At 39.7% G+C, this 5,614-nt stretch overlaps 1 long non-coding RNA gene across 1 annotated transcript; it reads left to right on the top strand.

The window, feature by feature from the left end:
- Positions 1 to 532: 532 nt before the first annotated feature.
- Positions 533 to 1,534, top strand: LOC131244378 (uncharacterized). Its single transcript, XR_009170263.1, has 2 exons — positions 533 to 805; positions 963 to 1,534. It is a non-coding gene; the product is annotated as an uncharacterized LOC131244378 (long non-coding RNA).
- Positions 1,535 to 5,614: the final 4,080 nt, after the last annotated feature.

The following is a 5,614-nucleotide window of genomic DNA, read 5'->3' as shown; positions in this document are numbered from 1 at the left end:
TTATTCCCTTAAAATTTTCTAATTTAGATATCACACTACCAAAAAATTGAGCAAAGGCTACAGACTTTGAAAGTTTTTAGATCATTAGGTTTTAGCTAAAACCTAATGATCTATAGCGAAAATCTACGTCCTCATCGGAACTTCATCAGAGATTAATGGTGCTTAAGGGGTTCCATGGGGCCCATTGGAGTATATGTGTTTGATCTAAGCCGTCCATCAATTCTTATATATAATTTTAGTGGATGAACCCAAAAATTATGTAAATTAAAGGTCTAAGTGGACCACACCATAAGAAATAATAAAAATTAAATTTCTATTGTTAATATTTGTGTGGTCTTCTTACATATTTGATCTGACTCATTTTTTGCATCAACCCTTAAAATAATACTTTAAAATTAATGGATGGAGTGGATAAATAACATACATCACGGTGGGCCCCATGGTCCTAAAACCCAAGTCTTAAAGGGCTGTCCGTCACGCACCCCTCCCCCAAAACGAAATCCAATTCCGTCTACCCCTTTCTCTAGCGCACAGACCTCCAAAACGAAACCATACCATCTCACTCTTCCTCGTGGTGTCTCTTCCTTTTCTTCATCCAAAGCCATTCTCTTCTCAAAACCTCACCATCAAAGCCTTCCACGACCTCAGCTGGTCATCACTTCCTTTCTCGCCTTGGATTCTCTCTACCCGCACCAGGCCTTCATCTTCTAGAAGGAGATTTTCTGTGAATGCGAGTCAACTTCCATTAGTCGGCAATCTGGCACCTGACTTTTATTATGATTTGCAGGAATACAGAGGCAGTTCGGTTTGCTGGGAAACATGCTCAAATCCATACATGAGTAATAGAGATCGCAGCCCCTGTGATTGATATAAAAGAAAGCCCAAAATTACAATTTCTATCCGAAATGGTGTTAGATCGAGATCATACGAAGGAAGGTCGAATGCCCCAATTGCAACAACAGGTTCCCCATAGAGGCCGTCGATCATCATAAAACCTGCCGAAACGCTCCATCCCCCCACTCCATCGTCAAATTGTGGAGTGGCTGCGAGGATGGCTGCGATTTCTGGTGGTGATGGCCAAATCTCAGCCGCTTGATCATATCCATGCATTTCATCATTTGCTACAGTGGATTTTTTATTTTTTATTTTTCCCTTCTTCCTTGGATTTTGAAAGTAGAGCCAATGGGTGTGGCCATTCGGTCTGATGGGGCCCTTTCCTAATGTTCAATGCCCCAACATTCACCTTGTATGTAATATGAATGATCCATTGCCTCTGAAGCACTCACTTGCCAACCTATTAGGATGCCGGGGATTTTGGAGGTAGACTTTTTATTTTTTATTTTTTATTTCTATTATAGCTAGACTAGATCTATCTTCTGTGAATCTGATGTGAATTGCATGCTTTGCACCTCTATGTTGATTTTTTTCTGTTTATTTTTAGTTTAAGATGATGTGGAAAGGAACTGTACTTTTGGGGCTTGTAATTTCTCTCTTTCTATTGAATTATGAAACTTAGGTTAAGAATTACTGTCAATGGCAGTGTCGCTCTCAAGCGTGTTAAGTTTTGTGATACAACAAGGTCTAGTTCATTCGAATTCTTCTGTTAGGATCACAAGAAGGAAGAGATTGTGTCAGTAATTACTTGTAGGTACCCATGGATTCCCTCTATATCTATGGCAGGATCTGTAACACAGTGGCTGAAGTGCAGCCAATTTAGGATGGTCTTAACCTGGAGAGTATAAAACTCTTAGCTTGTGTCAGTAATCACTTGTAGCTACCCATGGATTCCCACTATACAACCTGAAGAGTATGAAAATAAATCATCTTTAAGCTACTAAATATGCATTAGTTTGTTTAAGTGGACGTGTCATGTACAGAAATTCGTGCATGGGCTTCTTGTTTGTCAGAGTTGAGATGTTTAGAGAATCGGAATGCTAATCCAGCTTGTAGATATATTGAAGAAATACTGTACGCATGATGTTTTGCAGGAATCTATTTAATTCATTTGATATAGCTAAGCAGGGAAGAGTCTCACTAGATTTCAACCTGTTTGTTTACTGCAGTATGGATTTCATCTCTTTTGCATGTTCCTTCCTGCCAAAGCCTAATTACAAGCAACTACATTTACTCTTCTTTGGCCACGAGAGATTTTTTAGGAGGATGCTTAGATACTTTTTGCTCACAGGATGGAAAAATTGAAGCTGAAGTTAAACTCATTGGATTCTCAGCTTAGGAGCATTGCAACCTAGGGAATCTAGAAAATATGGTACAATTATTGCTCCTGTGTTATACGCACCAGTCCATCAACACTTCTTTGTTGCTCGTATGGACATGGCCGCCGATTGTAGGCCTGGTGAAACATTTAATCAAGTGTGCTCCTATGAATTGATAGGATATTCCCCAATTTGTCTATAATTTGATTTATGCGAAAAGGAATTTGATATATTCCTCATATTTTGTGTTTTTGTTTTTGGCTCCATCATATTGTGATAGTTTCTACTACAAAATTTTGTCAGCTTTCTCCTCAATGAGATTTTGCGTTGAGAAAAGGAACACACTAGTTCTTGCTTCATAAAGCCTAAAGATTGATTTTCTAGATACCCTTTATTTTGACATTACAGGATTGTTTCTTGCAATCAGACTGGAACTGAAGTGGGCTGATCGGCATTAATATTTAACTGAATCATTGATAAAGTATTTAAGGTATGAGAGCAATGAAAGATGCTTTAGAGAGTAGCCAGCATGTAAGTTTAGGACTGACCCAAAGCACTAATACTTTAGCACCAACCAATATTCCCAAACCTGGGCCAGTAAAGGTCTAATAGGAACCAAAATATGTGAAAATTATAGATTGCAACGGACATTAGATTCCTAGGCTGTAATTTGCTACTTCTTGTTGTTTCTTGTTGCCACTACCTTATCGACTTGTTGTTGTTTCCTGTTGCCACTACCTTGTTGAGGAAAGGCTTTTCTTTAAAACCTTTTACATCCGTTACTAGTTACAACTTACAAATTGTCTGTTTTAATTGACTGATTATTTATGTTTGTGGTTATTGTCACCAAGTTGACGTGTGACTCTTAGGCTTCATTCTCACAACCTTACTCCAACTCGCTGGGACAAGGCTATGATGATGATGATTAGGAATACAAAAACTATAATTTCTGTCACTTATTGTTAGTTAAGGTTGGTGTTAGCCATGTTTGAAAAACTGGACTAGTTGTGAAACTATCATGTGGCTGGTCTGATCCCTGAATACAATGGGTTTGACAAAATGCTTGGAACAAAAGTGAAAATAGTTTATGAAAAAGCTAATATTTTCGAAATAAAATATCACAAACATAGCTTAGAATATAAAATCCAACCCATTGGCAAACAAAAGACAAAATGAAGACTGTTTATCCTTTCAGCTTGATAATCCTTCACTACTTCTATCACACTATTAATGTAATTTGATTTTGAATTTTGTACTTAATGCTAAAATTTGAAATTTTGTACTCAGCTACATACTTTTGGAAAGCTTAAAAGCTCTTTCATTGATAATGCTGTGGAAATATTTTGCATCTTATGTCAGGGCAGGTTACTTCTATTAGCATTTTCACTGCTTTAAGAAGTTGGTTCTTTAGGCTAATTTGGAGAACCGAAAGGCATGCACACATCAAGTTAGTGTAAAACCTTTTTTGGGTGACGGGTACATGTTGGTTCAAGTAGGACCAAAACAGGTAGTGGGACCTTCACCCTACGATGTTGAATGTTATCAAAATTGTTCTTCCTCTACGGTTTAATATCATGCACGCATTACATGGTGATGATGACTACAACCATGGTGTTAGGAAACAAGATATGGTGGGATATCTTCTGGGATATTAGAATCTGTTTCTCTTTGAATATATTAGGATTTGTTTCTCAGGAATTGCACATGTGGTTCTGATTACTTTCAGATTACGTACAAGGTTAAGTCCATGTGGATTCAACCTTGGTCTTACCAAGATTATTACTACATCACAACCCTGTATTTGGGGTGTGAACAGATTCCCAGGCCACCATCGCTCTTTGGGGTTGTGATCTTTTCCAACTGACCTAATGAAGATTTTTCCTCCCTTCAAACCAACCCTAAAAGAAGTCAGCAAAGCCTTTCTCCAGAGATGACAGCGTCCCCCTCAGGACCTCGACTGCAGCGAGTGTATGGATTCTCCAGAGATGACAGCGTCCCCCTCAGGACCTCGACTGCAGCGAGTGTATGGATTGGAATGCTTGAGAGGACATGCTTGATCAATGTAATTCAGGCAGCTTGATTAAGGAAACGGGCCTTCCAACCCGAGATGCGGAACAAGGTTTTCTCTACCAATGGCTGGAAGGAAGAATATTTGATTTTACCTTTAGTTAGTGACACCCCAAGGTAAAGGAGTAGCAGTTCTCGCCATCCCTGATATCCTTTCAACGCAGCGAATGCGACCTTCTGACATCTTAGACGCTGCCATTAAGCTGCTTTTGGCTGTATTGATCTTTAGGTCTGACACGTCCAAGAATTTCTGAAGGAAAATCAGCAGGTTTCTGACGGATGAGTTGCTGCCATTGGTGAAGATGGTTGTTTCATCTGTGAAGAAGAGATGGGAAATCGATTGGCTTCCTCTGTTTGTTTTGAAGGGCTGACAAGCGCTGGACTCAATCAGAGATTTCAGACCCCGGCTAAGAGCTTCCATGATCAAAATAAAAAGGCTTGGGGAGAGGGGATCTCCCTAGCGGAGGCCCCTTTCCGATTTGAAGAAGCCTGTAGCCTCCCCGTTGAAGAGCACCGAGAACCAGGCCTCCGACCACTCATTTGGTCAAAATGACAACTGAGCCCCCTCCTCTGGTAAAACCCTAATGAATCATCTTTCCTCTCCCATTCTGCAGTTCTTCCCTCCCGAGATGTTATCTCTGGGCCCATCATGATTTATGTCTTAGATTCACACGGTCAACGGTAGTCCAAAGATGAGGTAGATCTAAAGCTCAAGAGGACTACACCTCATAAAGGAGGGATTGAAGGCTACTGTGGAAACCTTCCTATGGTCCACTGTTTAGATTTATTTGCCATTTAACCTCTTTATAAGGTCACACAGACATCAATGAAAGGAAATCACAAATATCAGCTTGATCGGAGCCATCTATGTCCTTAAGAAGTTTTAAATGATATGTGTCCAATTCTGACAATTTCCTTTAGTGTGGTCCACTTGACCGTTGGATCTGCCTCTTTTTATCTTCATTCCCTAAAATGATATGGGAAAATGAATGGACTATGTGGGTCTGATACATATACATCATGATCGACCTACAAAAGTTACAAACGTCAGTCAGCGCTTTGGGAAGCTCTCCTCTCCATGGAATGTGTTGCGTCACACATCAACGAAATTTCTTGATGTGTGAAATTTGTGTGGGCCCCACCATAATGTATTTCTTAGATCCACACTGTCCATTCATTTTTTTCATATCATTCTAGGAAATAAGCCTAAAAACAAGGCAAATTTAAAGCTCAAGTGGACCACACCACGGCAAATAGTAGGAATTGATGTCTACTATTGACAACTTCTAGGGGCCACAGAAGGCTTTGATCAACCTGATATAGTTAGATGGCAA

This window comes from Magnolia sinica, chromosome 4 (assembly GCF_029962835.1).
Source record: "Magnolia sinica isolate HGM2019 chromosome 4, MsV1, whole genome shotgun sequence".
NCBI lineage: Eukaryota > Viridiplantae > Streptophyta > Magnoliopsida > Magnoliales > Magnoliaceae > Magnolia > Magnolia sinica.
The sequence above is the reverse complement of the archived record's forward strand: the minus strand, read 5'-3'. Positions and strand labels throughout refer to the sequence as shown.